General features: G+C 39.2%; 1 long non-coding RNA gene across 1 annotated transcript; it reads right to left on the reverse strand.

Moving 5' to 3' along the window:
• Positions 1 to 4,285: 4,285 nt before the first annotated feature.
• Positions 4,286 to 15,807, reverse strand: LOC149912891 (uncharacterized). Its single transcript, XR_016461596.1, has 3 exons — positions 8,117 to 15,807; positions 7,339 to 7,492; positions 4,286 to 5,212 (listed from the first exon to the last, which is right to left on the reverse strand). It is a non-coding gene; the product is annotated as an uncharacterized LOC149912891 (long non-coding RNA).
• Positions 15,808 to 19,214: the final 3,407 nt, after the last annotated feature.

The following is a 19,214-nucleotide window of genomic DNA, read 5'->3' on the forward strand; positions in this document are numbered from 1 at the left end:
GCTCAAAAGCTTAAATTCAACCCAGACTAAGACTAAGGAAGACTTCATGGAGTGTTGTGAAGTTCAGGCAATGATAGACCCCACATAAAAGCTGTCCTTTTGTCTCACTGAAGCTAGAATTAATGCAATAAGGTTGAGCATGTCATCTGTGGCCCCAGCAGAATTCTCCAGTTGATTAATCTAACTAGACCCTTCAGAAAGGGGGCTGGACCAAAGGAAGTTTGCAAGACTTTTCCAAGTTATTGTGATGAGCAGTTTTTGTAACTCAGAATGCTCTAAGATGAGAAATCCTAGCAATTGTATAAATAAAGGACATCTACCCAAACTACATTAGAACTTAGGGAGATATGAATTTTTAATTATTGAATTCTCAGAAAGTTCAACTACAGATGTTCTTTCAAATGTTTTTCTAAGACAATAGATAAAAATACATGAACTTTTTAGCATTTATCATAGGCAGCAGTTCTTAATGAAATACTGAGATATTCCAGGTTCCAAATGGATCACAGAGTCACAAGGGAAGTGGCAGAGAAGCCCAGGCCACAAGACACACTGCAAACTAGATATCCTTGAGAAATCTTCTGAAGGATCTCACTTTTGGTGCACTTGAGAAGCTCTATGCCTCCAATGTATGATGCATTCTTCAACAACTGATTCAAAACTCCTTTCTTCCCTACAACATACTCAAATATTTATTGTATGCTATTTTGTATACTTTGAATGAATGCTATTCTAATGATCTTACTGTTGGTTGCTTTTTTTTTTTTTAATGAAATATATTCATTTTGTATCACTTCTAGCTAGGATATCCCCAGCAAGTATAAGAATTATCTGACATTGAAGTCAACATGCCTAGGGGCTTTGATGGTATTTTTTTCAGATAAAACTTTTCTGCTGTATTTAATGTTAGTATAATAAGACTGACATGAGTACAGGAAACAGATTGTTCAGTAACGATAGTGCTTTTTGAAACGTCTGACTGAATCTGGGGCACATAGAAGATTTTAAGTGAGCAGTAACATTAAATGCCTAGTGGGAAGTGCTTCTAAATGTACTTTACATGTGAGTACAGAGATCAAATAAATTTGTTTTCATACAAGTGCCTTCAGAAAAAGAAAAAATCCTGATGATTTGCCACACCAGATACAAATCCGTAACAGGACATATATATTTGTATTAAGCAGTGAGGTGAGCAGATAACTTTGTCCAAATGCCAAACGCCATTTGTCAAATGCCAAACAGGCATTCTGCGGCAAAATGAAACTCAGTAAATGATCTTATGCGGACAGCTTGAAAGGTTTAAATACTGTCTGAAGTATAGCCCCAAAAATCTGAATATTCATTGACGTGGTCAATGACAGGAAAAGTTGCTATAACTTATGATACAGATCTAATTTAATTTGAAATGCCATGTAACAAAGAAGCCAAGGAACAGGAAGCACATCCCATAGAAATTTGGGAAAGAACAATCTTACATGTCAGTTTGACATATTGCTCTTCACATTTAAATAAAAAAGCAATTTCTTTTATATAAGCTGAATTCCGCAGCCCTTGGAAAAGAACTTAGTCACATCTACAGCAAACCACAGACTATTATCATTAACAGTGATGAACAACCATTATTAGAAGTATAGAAAATATTTTGGTTTAGAAACAGTTCAGGCAAATATTTTCCTGGTCACTAGATGAGCTGCAAACATACAGGGAGAAAATCAGAATTAACTGTACCTCATGCCTCATATTTTCATTGCACTTAAAAATGGTCAGCACGTGGTAACCATACTTCCCCTGTTCATATGAATTTCCAGAATTCCTAGACAATCCTACACTCTTAATGTCAGGGCAAATTATAATTATAATGATCCCAGTAGTAACGTAATATAATAAAAACTTAAAGTAAGCCATAAACAAACAAATTATCATATGGGAAATAGATGTGCAACAAGTAATTTGACTAGAATACAGCAGTATTCAAAGAAATTATTCTTATGAGGATTCCCATAGCAGAAAAGAAGTACAAACAAATACTCTGAGGAATACTCAGAAACAAAGGTGACCATTTTCCCAAACTGTTAAAAGTGACTTTTTATGTCAAGAGGAAAGATTGACACTTTATCTGTGTGAGGTTCTTTCTAACCCAGAATTATGTTGTCCCTGTGCAAAAGCATTATCATCACGATGACTAATACATCACTGGAGCAGCACTAGATCCAGTGTTAGGTAAAACTCTCAACACTGCTGTAGTCTTCCCAGGAGGTACTGAATAAATTAGTCCCCAAACTGTACTCAGAAACACCTCCCAAAATCTATATGCCACTGTTAATTGGGAACCACTTCACCAGTCAGTAATGTGAGTTGTTCCTGGCAGATACCCTACTATTGGGGTGACTACAATATAAATTGTAGCACTGAGAAGGTGCATCAGTTAATCCCCAGTAGCAGAACCTTTGCTTTCAGAGTCCTTCAAAATCCTTTCATTTATTGAGTGAAAATTTTGGTGTGATCCAAATCCTGCAATAGGCACATATTCCTTTCCTTTCAGAGAGAATCATCTGCTCAAAGAAATCAAGCATTTGCTTGGTGTGGGTTCCCAATAGCTTATTTTGCCTGGAAAGTTGTCTTGCCTGGATATACCTCTTTGCAGTAGCAACATCAAATTAAACAAATAGTGCAGTCTATGATTACTTGGCACAGTGTGGGATGGAAGGAAACAAAAGAAATGTTGCAGTTTCATTCCTTATATATGTTTTGCATTTGGTCAACTAATCTTTTCCAAATCCTGTTCTCTGACACAAAGACAAAAAAATGAGTGCATTTTTACATATCAGTAAGAAAAAGCTACTTTGTATAAGTGATACTAACAGCTTTTTGTGGCTAAATTTCTTTCTGGACAATCCCTAGTTCACTAGGAAATAAATAATATGTTCTTTTTTATTCTGCAGAATTTAGGCTGCAGGGGACTTTCAGTCAATTTCTGGCCTATTCCAGAGCTCCAACTCATCTGGTCTCTTCTGAGTAGTAACAGAAACGGAAACAACTGTCCAGAAGAGAAGCAGATCTTGTGAAATGGGCACTTGAAGCTCTTCTCATTATTTCTAGGGAACTTTCTTAAAATCACTTCATTTTCAAATTAACAAGTGCACAACTTAAGTTGTGGCTTTAAGTTAAGTGATAAATTCATGCCATTGCTTAGTGATGAGCAGCATGCATGGCAGATGCTACTGAGATTTTGCTTCCCATGGTCACTAGCTGTGGCTTTCAACATTATCTAGTCTTCCTTGGCATTGAGTCTTGGAAAAAAAAGAAAAAAAAAGAACCAACACACAACTGAAGGCATTTAGTGATCAATAAATGTGTACTTATGACTAAAAGAGGTACATATTGAAACCATAGATAGTTTGCTTGTAACAGTCTCCAGTAATGCTTCTCAGACATTAGTAGCTAATTCACTATGAGACCCAATAAACACTTGTTTACACTGTGTTCTTTGTCTCATGCACTGTTCCCTAACTGGAAGAAGAAGTAAGGAAGTATTTGAATAATCAGATGGATGGTTTCTTCCATGTTAGACAGTGTCTTCTAACTAGTATTTGTGGACCAAATATTTTGAACTCAGCTTGCTGAAGTGCGGGTTACACAAAAGGGTGGTAAAGCACTGGCACAGGTTGCCCAGAGAGGTGGTGGATACCTCATCCCTGGAGATATTCATGGTCAGGTGGGACTTGACTCTGAGTTCCTGATGTTTTTGTAGGTGTCTCTCTCTGCTGCAGGACAGTTGGACTAGATGGCTTTTAAGCATCCCTTCCAACTCAGAAGGTTCTATGATTCTATGAAAGGGACTGCTAACTGTCCCTGGGCTCTGGGGACCACAGTGCTTTACAGCACATCCATGTTCCAGTTACTCTAGAGCCAATACAAGCACCACATTGTGCGAGCAATTACTGATAGCACTTTTTATTAGCTATTATTTTGGTAATTCTGAATATAGTACTTTAAAATATTTAACTTACAGACTGATAAATTATACATGCATTAAACAGTTAAATCTATTAACACCTTCAGATAAAATGAAAATGAGATGACTGAATTATTGATAAGTCAGTTCTATATAATTATATAAATTTATGGTAAGGAGTGATACTCATCTTTCTGAATCCTGACTTTCAGCCTGCGAGATACACCTATGCAAGGAACAATTCTTAAGGATGTGCTTAAATTTGAGAAAATCTTAAGCACATACTTAGGTAACTTTTGAAGCAGGAATGGTTGCTATGGTAAGCGCATAAGGGAGAAAATGTGCTACAATAGGAACAGTATTGGTTACTCAGTAAGAAACAATCTTCACTACTGATTAAATGATTCACCTTGGTTCAGTGTATTAAAGGATTAACTTTTTCAGCTGAGTTATATATGAATGTTCTGATAACTCTGGCTTTTATTGCTCTCATGGCAATATGAAGATAGTGTTACTGTGGAAAACTTCATATCACTTAAAGTTTCCTGCTGTGTTATTTGGATAATGCTCATTTCCCATCAGTGAAAAATTCTGTATTGTGGCAGGAGCATTTATACAGTCCTGAAGACATTTAAGTGGTGGATGAAGCAAGGCATAAGAACTCCTACAAGCAATTTCCAAGCACAGTTTGGATTATACCTCTGGCCAGAGATCTGCCCCAGTCAGCACTTCATGTACAACAGCACTAATCTGGAGAGAATGCAATCTGCATATGGGAGATGAGGCACAGAAAGCAAGCCCTGGTGTGGTTCAGCTTGCTGGCTGAGACCAACTCACAGGAAGACCTCTGTGATACTGCTGAACCCAGAGCCATGCTCCACACCACCACGCAGCATGGATCACAGCAGTCATTTCCTCACCATGCAAGCAGCAGCACTTTGAGGTCCTTCACCTGGCTCTGAGCACTGATCCCAATTCCAAACTGTTCTCAGACCACTTTGGTTCTTTTACATTTGTTCTGTATTGCAAGTGTGGAGTGCTGATGCACTTATACCCCTCACATTAAAATAGGCATTTTCAAAGGCAAATTTACCTTGGATTTCCATTGCATCTGTGCTAACATTGTGTAGTTTTAATACTGAATTTCATTATGAAAGGTTGTCTGCGAGGCAAGACCTTCTTCTGTCCTGAGCTCCAAGATTAAGTTCCATTCCTTAAATCTTTTAGATAATTTTATTTGTTGCTAGAGCATGCAAACTGTAATGGGAATAAGAAAATAAATAAATAAATATACAATGTCAGCTTATTCAGCCAGACAGAGGACTGAGAAGCCAGAACCAGACACCTCTGTTACCTGCTTTGTACAATTGTTCAGTGGTGCTGAGCACCATATGAGATGCTAATAGCTTAATATGCAATTGCAAGCTTTGCAGTTGCTTTCTATCGGGGACTTTGAATGAAATCACAGCAGGTCACTGCAGAGCCATTGAAAGGATAGTTGCACTCCTCCCAACCGTTCTGTGCCTCCAGGCTCATGCTAGACCTCGAGGTAACTTGGGTCAGGGTGCTATGCTGCATTAATCTCCTTTCAGTGTTTGTTGTCTGATAACTTTGTCATCCCTAACACTGGAAAATAGAGCAAAAGTGAAAGTGGAAGAAGTAGTGAAACAGTCCTTGCAGTAGACAGAGTTAGAGGGGGTTGAAGGTACAGAAAGATCACTTCTTATAGTACTTTCAGAATGTCTGCCAGTCCATATTCTGAAATATAGTTTTATACTACGCCTATTTCTGTGTTTTTGCAGATTGCTGTCAGAATGTGAGATACTGGATCACTAAATTTGTTGCTACAGACACAGAGAAATAAGACCAAAGGGAAGGAGAAAAGCAGCAGCAACCCTTACAGCAGCATCTTGCATTGTGTCTGAAGAGTCTGAACAAAGAACGACATACAGAAAACAACATTGCAGTTCTGCTTTTCTTACACAGGAGATTGATTGTTATGCCACATGTATTCACTTTCCCAGGTCGCCTCACCCTTCACTTTCTCCCACAACAGTGCCAAAGGCTGCATGGTTTTGCTTTTAGTGTGATGTGGGAGTGGATTCAGAACAGTCAGCTATGGATTTCATTATATTGCAAGCCACAGAATGGCCAGGTCTTATTTTGTAGGAAAAAAACAAAGCTGTAGAAAAGAAAAACTCGTAACAGATACACATTGTTACAGGCACAGAAGGAAGAACAATATTTTTAATAATTCTTTTTTTTTTTAGTAAATCAAGATACTATTCACGACCTAGAATTAAAAAATACACAGTAACCATATATATAATTCAAAGATTAGTTTCTATGGGATTTAGCTGCATTTCTAACAGCAGCCTGTTCTCTGCTTTGCCATATCAAGGCTTGGGGCTGCTGGGTGCCTGATGGCAGTCATGTCTAGGCAAGAGGAGTCTTGGCTTTCCTTGCCAAGACTTTTCATATCTTGGGTGTGGATTGACAGCCTTATTGACATGCTTGATCTCAAATTAGTGTCACCCTTACTGATAATGAGCTACCTGGGCTTGAGTTGCCACAACAAGACACAAGAATCATAGAATCATAGAATCACAGAGTCACTCAGGTTGGAAAAGACCTGAAGATTATTGAGTCCAACCATAACTCAACTACGCTGACTAACAACTCTCTGCTAAATCATGTCCCTGAGCATCACATCCAAACAGTTTTTAAACACATTCAGGGATGGTGACCCAAACACCTCCCTGGGAAGCCTATTCCAGTGTTCACAACCATTTCTGTAAAAAAGTGTTTCCTAATCTCCAACCTATACTTACCCTGATGCAACTTGAGGCCATTTCCACTCATCCTGTCACCTGTCACCAGTGAGAAGAGACCAACCCCGCTCTCGCTGTAAGTACTTTTCAGATATTGGAAGAGAGCAATAAAGTCTCCCTTCAGCCTCCTTTTCCCCAGACTGAACAGCCCCAGTTCCTTCAGTCTCTTCTCATAGGGCATGTTCTCCAAGCCCTTCACAACCCTTGTTTCCCTTCTTTGCACCTGCTCCAGCACCTCAATGTCCTTTCTGTATTGAGGTACCCAAAACTGAACATAGTATTCAAGGTGAGGCCTCACCAGAGCCAAGTACAGGGGCAGGATGACTTCCCTAGTCCTCCTCACAACTCCATTTCTGATACAAGCCAGGATGCCATTGGCTTCTTGGCCACCTGGACACACTGCTGGCTCATATTCATCCGACTGTCCATGAGTACACCAAGGTCCTTTTTCATCACGCAGCTTTCCAGCCACTCCTCCCCAAGGAAGAGCCAGGACAGACTGCAGGCGGAAATGGGAATTGTCTGTGTCCATGACACTGAGCAGTTAAGTACCTGGTTGCACCACTGCTGCACAAGGAATTGGACTGAAAATGTTCTTGATCTTCAGTCCGAAATGAATATAGGCTCAGAAGTAAACCAGAAATCAAGTAATTTCCACTGCTTCTTGTCTTACAGGAAGAATGAGATGTTCCAAACATTCCGTATTCTGTGAAAATCATGATAGAGGAGAGAATAAGATTATAATGTACACGGTAAACTTGGGAATATTTTGTGAGCACCACCTATGCTTATTCCAGTTTTATCTTTGGCAGCAATCAATGAAATTTATCTGTGACTTTGAATTTCTGGTTTCCAATCACAGTTCAATTCTGGGAGAACCTAGAATGAAATTTCTGAGGGAGGAGACGCCAGTGCAAGCCAAATTAGCACCATGCTGTAAAGAGCAAGCATGTCTTGTAGGACTGATTTCCAGACAAAGGAAAAAAAAATGATAAAGGTGAAGTATAAAAATATATTGCCACCAAAGAAGTACTAATGCATGGAAAAAAAAAGGCAAAATATTTAATTGCTATTTATAAATATAAATATATATATGTTATTCATTAGAATGAATTAAGTTATGGTGAGTTAATAATGATTCCCAAGCTCAATAACCATCACACAAAAGGACATTCTTAAGAAGTATTCTGTATTAGAATTTAGAGAGCATGTCACAATGAAATATGAATGATGTCAAATATGTACTGAAGAATGGTGAATGAGGTTGCAGGAAAGTCACAAGCAAAGAGCTACTTCTTGAGAGAGAGTGTTTAGACTGAGAGAGACTTACCAGCAGTAAGTTCTTTTCAAACTCCAATGGTTGAAATGTTCTGACGATGATTTTCAGGATGGCTCAGCACCTATTACATCCAGACAAAATAAGTTTCACAGCATTCAGTGTTAAAAGGAACTGATGGGTGCTGAATTCTTTCCCACATTTGAAATTAGGCATGGATGCTTAAAATAATAATCTCTCACTCTCTGCCCCAGGTTCACATTCACAATAAATAAGCCTCACCTGCTCTTCCCTATCTTCAGATAAATGAAATGAATCAGAATCACTGGTAAATTTTCTTTACAGAAAGAATTGGCAAAAGTATTTTTTATAAATGTTTGTGCAGGTGTTCACCACTTCAAGTCTGCTTCAGTAAAATTCACCTCTAATTTCTTCGTAAACATAAGATCAGTTATCCAAAGTCCAGTCACTAAAGTTCTTTGAATCCTAAGCTATTGTGATTTAAAACCTGTCAAAGAATATTCTAGGATAGGAAAGCTGATTTAACCAAACTTCCTCATTACTGGCAACTCCTGAAACAAAATGAATATTGTAGTAGGTTTCTTTTGAATCATAAAACAGTTTAGGTCAAGTGCCAGGCCTTCCAAGAAATGATGGGCAGATGATTGTCAGTCCTTTAATCAATGCAGGTACTGGCGTATGCTTACTTGGCTCAATTTTTTTTCTGATAGTGTTCTTTTGATGCACAGTATTTAAGTCTTTTAGGGAACCATTGCTTTTCAGTCTTTTAGACTGTGCACTCATATTTACAACTGCAGTAACACAGAAACTTACATAATTATTTCAATCTCTCTGTTAAATCCATTGATATTTCTACAGGCAAGAATAGTCTGTGTTGACTAAGGGCATGGATTTTTTCCTGTTAAGTAAAGGTGTAAAGTCACAAGCGTTTCACTGAGAAATTAAGAATGAAAGTGATATGTATGAGTCATATTTATATTTTTAACAGAAACTGCTGAGTTAATAGGTAGGGTTCAGGAAAACAGATTCGGTTTTGGCACATCAATAACTTAAATGCCTCATGCACAGTAGCAGGAGGACTGTCTCACTCCGACTTATAGGAAGGAGAGGAAGTTCTTTTAATAACTGTATACCCAGCGTGAGATTAAGAAACAACAGTTCAAATGTTGGTCTGACCAGTATATTACAGATCTTAATCAGGGAGATGAGGAAGGGGAGGATGGACACTATTATGAATTAGGGTAATAGGGAAGGGAAGGAAGGAGATAGAAAAGATGGGAAAGAAAAAGCAAAGAGTCTTTTTAGGAAGCAAGAGGGAGTCACCACCATGGATCCAGCGTGGTTCATAGTTCAGTCACTGATCTTCAGTAGTGGTGGGTCATCGGGCACTGTTGTTCTGTTGATAACAACGGTGACCACGGCAATGATGGCCACTTTTCAGTGGTTCCAAAGTGGTTGAGTCAGCTGTCTTTGGAGTGACAGCTCAAATCCAAAGTGGTTCAGTCACTCTCCTTGGAGTGGCAGCTTCTGGCTCTGGGATCTCAGCAGAAACTCCTTTGTTCCCATCTTCTGGACCTTGCCAGCAGATAAGAGGGAGCAGGGATGCCCACCTGCATCCTGTTTTTCACAGGACACGATGGTATCATTCCCCAATTTTCCCATACCAAGCTGGAGCTATTCAGTCACAGGGCAGATCATCTGCCAGTAAACACACCTGAGCACTCTCTTCCAGAGGCAAACAGCTCTAAAGGAAGGGGCTTTCAGATGTCCACAAAGTGATGTCGACTGTCACAGGGTAGCATCCATCACTTGCCTCCTCTATAAATCAATCAGAGTCTTATCACAAGAAATACCTCAGGAAGCAAGCATTGAGCCAAAAAACAAAGAAGGATTCTCACAAGGACATACAAATCTACCAAAAGGCAAATGGGAAAAAATATCTTAATTTTCTACTGTATTTGCTGAGCTGACAAGACAGTCTTTCACCTGTAAAATAAAAGTAAATCTGTCATGACATCTGGTAAAAGTGAATAAATCTGGAGTTTGCTGTGTCACTCATAGAGTCACATTTCCAAACATAGCAGCACTTTTTAAGACCTCCTAACTGTCCTTGGCTTTTCTGCTGATGTCCTCTTTCTTATTCCTCAATTGTGACTTAAGACCTGGCAAAGAATGTGCTAGGACAGAATATATAAATCATCTGAACTTCCTTGTCACTGGATATAGAAATTGTAGTTTTAACAGATTTTGATGGGCCAGTTTCTTCATTTAAAATCCACTAACATTTACTGCTCTTTCATCCCTCATTATTTCTTCTCTTAGCAGTGTCCCAGATTTTTGTGATTTTTTTTAATGTGCTTTCATGTCAGATGCTCTGAGAAATGCTTCATGAACGTATATTCTTCTTTTGTTCCTCCTTATAGATCAAAGTGGGTTTTCTGAATCCATAGCAGCTTCCTTTTCCCTCAGAGTAAAAGAATACCAAGATACTTTCTTGGATAGGTGCCACGTGAGTAAAATGAAAGAAAGGGAAAAAAAAAAAAAAAGTCATAAATAGAGATCCAGACATATCTAAAGGTTTCTAGTCTGCTTTATAAAATACCTGTACTTCTTTGGGTATGCCTTCTCATTTGAAATGCTATTTCACTCCCTGCTGGAATGGAGACAGTTTATGGGAAATAGCATTAAATCATCATCTGAAATGCTAATTTACACAGAATCATATGTCCCAGCAAAGGATTTTATTTGCGTATCTTTCTTACTCCTCAATTACTATGTGTGGCAAAGTACTCACCTCTCTCCAGAAGCACTAACAAATAGTGATCCTCTCAAATCAAATGAATTTGGTTTCTCTTTTTTCTCGGTAACTTTATGATTTCTGTTGCTTAATGGCTAGCCTTAGGAACAGGTGAACACAACTGAAGATGTTTTTAGACTGCAGAATTGTCCGTGACACACAGTTCTGGCTCTCCCTCATCCTACTGGAGGTGTTCTAGAGTATGAAAGGGAAATTTCCTTTCCCAACCCCAGTACACAGATTACACACAAAAATATAATGGTCCACTTGCTGTAACACTACATTATTATGTGAAATAAGCAACACTTCAGGCAAAATGACAACCACAAATATTTCAGGAAGGAATGGCCTTAAACCAGCAACATTACTTACCAGCAACATTACTTACTTTGTTTTTGATTATGTTTCGTTGCTTTCTATTTTGTTTTGCTTCCTAGAACTGCCTTTCCTATTTTAAGAATAGCATTTTTGAGCTATGTCAGTGAAGAAATAAACAGGGAAAGGATAAAAAATATCATAGCATTCTAATAAAGCTGAATAAATGCACAGTTGTTGCTGTTTCTCGTTATTATTATTGTGAGATGCTACAGAATGAGATTCCTATCCTAACAAAAGTTGACACAAAAGAAACTAAAATTTAAAGCAAGCATTGCCAGACCACTGAGGAAAGAAAAGTGTTATAGACCAAACAGTTAACAGTCTGATGACCCTGCTATCAAAGCAGGGAACAGGCATTAATGACACACAAAAAAGAGGCAGACAACCAATGAAGGAATGCAATTTATGATGTCATTAGTAATGATGACTATGATGTCAGATAGGCAAAGTATGAATCAGTGTTAACTAGCAAGTTTCTTTATTCTTCTGCTGACAATTCGCTTGTATGAAAGCCTCTTCCTCTTACCTAAACCAGACAAGCATAGCACATACTGTAGCCCATTTGAAAGTATATTCTCTTCAGCAAAGAAAGCATGGTCATTAGTGAGCTTGAATGTGCTCTTGCTTCCCTTGTAAAGAATCATCATAAACTTCGTATACGTCATTGTTATAACACCATATTGGACATAATGGATTCACACTCCTATAGGTAACTTACACATGAAGAAGTGCCTTTTTAGTATTACATTCAATTAGAAAAAGTGTAGAATGACAGGAGTCAACTAGCTTGCATATCAAAGAAGGAGGCTGAAGGAAATAAAGTCCATGACCAGGTCACGTCATGACAGTCAGCACAGGAAAGACAGAAAAAGCTATTTCCATGATAGAAAGAGCACACAAATTGTATAACACATCAGCAAGTATTTGCACTTGTATGACATTCCCCATAGAGAATGAGATAATCTATGAAGCACTTCTGTCCTGTTTCACAAATACACCATGGAGGTAACTACAATCTGACTTCTTGTCTCATATGCTTTATATGCAGCAAATGCAATATTGTCTATTAAAAGCAGGATTTGAATTGTTCTTTTACTATAAAATAGACAAAGAATTTTATTATTTTTTCGACTGTTCTGTATGAGGTATATAATACTCCTCTGATCTCCTCCAGAAGAGTATCTCTTTCATTTTGTTTTGTTGCATCACTCTTGAATATAAGAAGTGAAAAAGAGTTTATTATCCCTCTTTCATATCATTCAATTTCATATTCAAGAGGTATAATAAGTATAATCAATTATTGGTGTTAATGTCAGCTCCTACGACAATTTAAATGAGATGAGTTCCTTCCACCTTTGTGACAATTCAGCAGTATCAGTCAGCTGCAGAGACCAGTAGAAGAACAACAAAATTGTAGATTTTCTTTAAAATATATTCCCTTGGTAAGGATTGGCCAAGAAAGCTAATAAATATTAAGAATAATCCTGTGAATCCTTCGTAGGGTTTAAATAACCCCGCTGACTCTTTACAACAGCCAACAAAGCAGATGAACAGCTAGGCAGGAGAACAATCTGTTATACTGTTGTTCTGATTTTAAAAAATGTTAGAGGAAGCCAAGAAACAGAACCAACTTAAATGTCAGTGCTTAAGAACAAGGTAAGTACAGCAAGCTAACTATCAGTAATCCATCTCCTTGTCTTCAAAGTAATGTTTCATTTCTGACATACGAATTAATTGCAAGTAGAAACAACTATTAGACCAAAAAATTGAAAGGTTTAAGCTCAGTCATGCTTTAATGATTTCTCTGAACCAAAGTTTCCCTGGGCATCTCCTTCCAAAAAGATCCTTTCTCAAAAGTAAGCCTTCTTTCTATTGCTCCAACAAGAATGGTAGGGTTGCAGAAAGACAGGGAAATGTTGAACTATTAGGTAGGCAAATTATGGTTAAGACCTCATGCTGAAATCTCCGAATTAATAGAAGTGTTGCTTATTTGTATAAGATTGCTTATTTGTCCACAGAACACCAAAGTAAAGATAAATAACAGCGTAAATTCTGAAACAGAATTCAAATTTCGTGAAGCATACATGCACATTTCTTCACTGTCCAATAAATATTTGAAGGAATTTTGTTCTCTAGTCAGACATAAGTCCTCTGAGCATCTAATATCAGTTCACATTGGAAGTGGTCTTCCAGCCAACCTACATCGTCTCCAATGGTTTGCATTTTTTGTGGCTTATTTTAGGATATATCTTGGAAATCAGGGCCTGTTCCCAAAAAAACTGTGGTTGCTCACCTGCACAAGGTGGCCATTATAAAATATTCTCCATGGAGAAATCTCAAAAGGAAAACACTGCAATGCATCAGCTGTTACAATGAAAGCTGACCTGAACTTTCAACACTGTAATTTTCTCATCTGGGTAGAAAATATGGATATATCAACATTACTAAGAGGAACTTGTCTTTTTTTTTTTTTTTTAACATATCTTGACACTGGAAAATTTTAATTCAGTTAAAAATCTCTGGGTTTATAAGTTTTAGGAATGGACAAATACTGACTGACTAAGCATCAGACTGAACCTAATTTCTACACTGCTGATCAAGGGCCAGGGTTGGGGATTAAGGAAATGTTTGATTATCAGTTCTGTGAGCTGAAAGAGATTCCAAGAACAGTGGAATAGAAAATGTGGCTATTAGAGGCTCTGTCTTTCTTTGCAACATTGAGACACCACAGCTGGTATGCCCCATCTAAGAGTTCAATATTTTAAAGGCACATTAGCAGAAAGCAGCCATCTTTTTGTCTAGCAAAGACTCCTATGACTGCTTGGAAAAACAAAAACAAAAACAAAAACAGAGCAATGAATAAAACAATACAAAAACTCTTCTATTGTTATTTAAGCTTCACTTTTTCATGTCAATTTTGAGCTAAACATATTGAAGGAGTTCAACTTTAAACATAGCAAAACAGCCTGAAGATTTGTGGGAGCTAAAGCAGAACCTTTGGCATGGATCAACATGATTTCTCTCATTAAGTCAACTCAGCAGTCAGAATAAATTCTTCAGAGTGAAATTTTAGGATACATACCATTCTGTAGGATAAAGAAAGATTTATTTTGCCTCTTATTTATTATTAATCAAATATTTCATTAAAATTTTAGGATCCAAAGCATGATATTTCCAGATTGAAGGTGATGCAAGTGAGGTGTCATGCTTCCGTTTATAAGGACATCAGATTTCCATAAATTCAATTGCACTGCAGGTACAGCAGAACACCACAGTATAAATGAAACTCCTGGCACGGTGGTTTTGGTCTTTCAGCCTTCTGCACCAAGGTGAATTCCATGCAATCTAACACTCAGAGAGGAGGTTTTCAGCACAGATCTTAAAAAACTAAGTTCCTTCTGCTCCATGTGACACCTCCCTCCAGACCAGGTTGCTCACAGCCCCATCCAGCCCGGCCTTGAATGCTTCCAGTGAGGGGGCATCCACAGCATTGCTGGGCAACCTGTTCCGGTGTCTCACCTCCCTCACAGTAAAGAATTGATTCCTAATATCTATTCTAAATCGCCTCTCTTTAACTTTAAGGCCATTTTTCCTCATCCCATCACTACCTGCTCTTCTAAACAGTCCCTCCCCGGCTTTCCTGTAGGCCTCCTTCTGGCACTGGGAGGAAAACGGAGGCACAAAGAAACCCAAATGTGGGATTTTTTCCACAATCCTGAAACCTATTCTCAGATTCCTTTGTCAAAACAGAAAGCACAGCTGTGTATTTTCTGCACTTTGCAGGACTGTGTTCAGCCGACCTTTCCAGATCCATAAGCAGATTTGCCATAAATCGAGCTGGCCCTACGCCGCACCCGCACGCCTTGCTTTCAGCCCACACTGCGTTAACAGCGGACCGACGTCGGGTCGGTACTGAGGGGCCAGGCCGGGCTGCCCCGCGCCGCTCAGCGGACAGGAGCCGCCGCCACGATGGCTTGGCGGCAGGGGGCGGGCTGTGCGCTAACGGCTGAGCGGCGAAGCGCGACGGAGGCCGCGGCACGCAGTGCTTTCTACAAGCGAGTTGTGTCACTACCACTGAAAAAAGAAACTGCAGCAGGAGAATTGTTACCTTCAGGAAACTTATCTTAAAGTGTCCCTGGGTTACTTGTGGGCTCGTTCAGCTTTTGCTCGTGCCTTTTTCTGATGTGCCTGAAGCCACAAGCTGGTCCTGCAGAAATTCCCAAAACACTGTAATGGTGTATAATTATTCTGAAATCTCAGCAAAACTCGGATAGCTCTGGGAGTGCTGATCGTTTGCCTCCAGGAACTACGAGCTTCTTTCAATGAAAGCCTTGCAAGCTGTCCTACAGACCAAGTCTTCGCTTTCCTGCTCAAGCGTAAGGAGAAGTACTTACAACCAGAGGATGAAAATGGTGTAGCAGAAAGCCATCCAGATGCCCGGGGGGCTGAGAAGGGATCCTTGTAGTCATGGCAGCTACCAAATAAGAATCAGTCAGTCCATCAGTAAGATTTGTGGGTTCCCAGTGGCAAATATGAGCGTACCTTGAGGCTGCCTTAAGCATGAAAATAAAATTCATTTGCTGCTACTTTAAAAACATTTTCAACATAAAACTAACTTTATTTTCAAAATCGCATGTCAATAGTCAGAGTATTAACACATGTCTGCATAGAAACTGAATTCTCATTCACATATTTTCAACTTAATATTCTATATTAAGACATATTTGTCACAAAGATGATTTTATGTAGAAGAAGACATTGGAACCCTAGGGTATTTATTAGGCATGCTATAGCCTTGTCCACTATATACTTTACCCAAATTTTCTCGACCAGTGTAAGCAATTTTTATACTTCCTCTGCCTGAGTGGTTTAGGATCTTAGATTTAGGTGTGATAGGTCATTAATTATGGGCTCCTGCAAATACACGTGATGAAGTCACGGTCACGTGGGCACACAATGAACCAATCCGCCACCTCCCAGTATAATATCCCAGCCTCCCAAAAAGTGTTGTAAAAAATGTACAGCTACAGCTGAAATACCAGCGAAAACTCTGTGGAGAGTACTGCTACTTCACCAGCAGACTAGATTGCAGAATTAGAGAAATCATTTTGTAGTATCTGCATGCAACCTGAAAGAGCAGATCATGCTACAAAGGAGAAAGGAACAAAAGCACTCAGCAGCCTAAAATTCCTTCCAGACCTACTGACTGATTTAATTTTGTGCAATTAAGAATTATTAACCAGATACCTGAGAGATTTTAAAAGAAGTGTTCTAGCCTGTCACACCCCACTCCAGAGTCTGCTGCAATCATTTAATCATAGAATGGCTTGGACTGGGAGAGATCCTAAAGCCCAACCAGCTCTGAACTCCCACTGCGGGCTGGCTGACCCCCACCAGATCAGACTGCACGGTGCCCCATCCAGCCTGGCCTTCAACACCTCCAGGGATCGGGGGTCCATGGCTTCTCCGGGCAGCTCTTGCCAGGGCCTCACCACTCTCTGAGTAAAGAATTTCTTCCTAATGCTTGATGAAAATCTATCCTCTCATAGTCTGAAACAATCACCCTTGTCCCGTCACTATCAAATCATGTAAGAAGTTGATTTTCCTACTATTTATAAGCTTCCCTCACGTATTGGAAGACCACAGTGAGGTCTCTCTGGAGTCTTCTTTTCTCCAGACAGAACAAGCCCAGCTCCCTCAATCTTTCGTCACAGAGAACTGAAGGCTCCAGAGCAGTGCACACTAGCTCTGAAGCAGAAGAGAAAAAAGAAACCTCTTGGCTGAAAAATTGCTACAGACTAAGTCTGAAGAGAACTATACATTCTCCTTTTTACGTAGGCTACAACAAAACACATTTCACGTGAGGACAGAAGCTCTCGAATTGTGGGTGTGTATGAGAAAGCAACTCCACCGATGGCAAATAGACATAAATGAAGGAAGAAAGTTTCTTCAGTTTCATTTTGTTCTAAGACACATTTGACTTGATATTCCTCCGTTTCTGTACTTCAAGAGAGAAGGAAGGCATTACTTAATGTCTAGCGGAAGGAGAAAAGCAATTTTATCCTATCTCTTCGCGTCAAAGATTTTCTGCCTTCTAAATGAATATTAAATACCTTGATTTGCTGTAATTATTATTATTAATTTGGGTCCCAAGAATAGATTCAATTAAAATTATTCAGGCTTGGAAATACTAAAAAACTATCCACAGTAAAGAATGGGGATATGGAATCAAACTTCTATTTGCTTGTATCTTTACTATCAAAAACTTAAATGTTGTGGTTAATTAGCTGGTCTTCTAATTTTGAGGGACACTGAAGATTATATTGTTCAAGCTTGTCTGTATATTTGAAGATTCTGCAAGGAGAAAGCTGTCTTTTATTTGTGCCTATTTGTTTGTGACAGAACGCGGGAGAACTCGTTGGGAACAGGAAATTTCTGTCTGAATTTTTTCATGAAAAGCAGGAAAACTGTGTGTGATTATTTCCATTTGCTTAATCGGAATAGTGCAATTTATGATGCATAAATGATTGACCAGACAACAGTTAACTAAGTTCTCCACTAACACTTGGCAGTTGAGTAACAGAGAGCAGGTATTGAACTGGCAATAGAACTGAAAATCCAAAAAGGCAGTGTATGGTGAGATCTACAGAAAATGAGGAATCATTTGCAGAGGTACGGCCATTGGTGATCTTGCTCTGAGGGTACAATTTTGACTGCCGTGATTGTAAATGTTTTTCACAATAGCAAATAATGCTAACTCCAAAGGCTGAAATACATTTATAAGACTGCATTTGTTTTTATTGTCCTTACCGTTTCACTTATAATTCATCACTTCATATACAGCTCATTCCAGTTGTTGAGAAATTAGAATTTTGCTACGTACAAGTTAGTGAAAACTGCATTTTAGGAACATTAAGGACATGAACCTGTTCCAGAGTGATTTCTGTTCCTTGTTCCTGTTCCATGCCAAGTACCCTCAGGAGGAGCACAATCACAGAATCACAGAATGGCCGGGATTGGAAGGGACCTCAAGGATCATGAATTTCCATCCCCCCTGCCCCATGCAAGGCCACCAACCTCCACATTTAATACTAGACCAGGCTGCCATGGGTCCCATCCAACCTGGCCTTCAACACCTCCAGGGTCGGGGCATCCACAACCTCTCTGGGCAGCCTGTTCCAGCACCTCAGCACTCCCTCTATAAAGAATTTCCCCCTGACATCCAACCTAAATCTTCCCTCTCTCAACTTAAAACCATTGCACTGACCAACCCTTTCAAAGAGTTGATTCCCCTCCCCTCTGTAGGCTCCCTTTAGGTACTGAAAGGCTGCAATGAGGTCACCCCGCAGCCTTCCTTTCTCCAGGCTGAACAAGCCCAGCTCCCTCAGCCTGTCTTTGTAGGGGTGGTGCTCCAGTTCCTTGATCAAAGTTTATAAAAAAAAATAAAGTTTAACGTACAACATTATTCTACTGAGACAGGCATACCTGGAACTGTGAACTATTCACAGAGCTGCAGCGTTAACTCCTTAACTCCCGGTGCACTACATGATGTCATGATGTGGAATACTGGTATCAAAAATCATAAAACCACAACATACTGAAAGCACAAGATTAGACCACGCAGTACAATAGCAACAAAACCTCACGTATATTGTGCAGTCACAAGTGAAAATAATTGGTCACCATGATAAAACACTCCCAGAGCCACTAGGGCCCCGACTCAGCAAGGTATTTGGGAACCTGACAGTATTGATTTGCACCATCCAACTCCATGATGAAATCAGTGGGAATTGCCTGATGTTCCAGGCTTTTGTAAAATCAAGCCATCAATCCAGCGGCATAGACACAGATGTAAAAATCAAGCTTCAGGCACCTGTTTTTTTAAAAAAACCTGATCCTGGGAGGCCAGCACAGCGGTGTTAAAGGTCATGTGCAAACTAAAGAACATTTGTAAGA

This window comes from Phasianus colchicus, chromosome Z (assembly GCF_987193195.1).
Source record: "Phasianus colchicus chromosome Z, bPhaCol1.hap1.1, whole genome shotgun sequence".
Classification (NCBI taxonomy): domain Eukaryota; kingdom Metazoa; phylum Chordata; class Aves; order Galliformes; family Phasianidae; genus Phasianus; species Phasianus colchicus.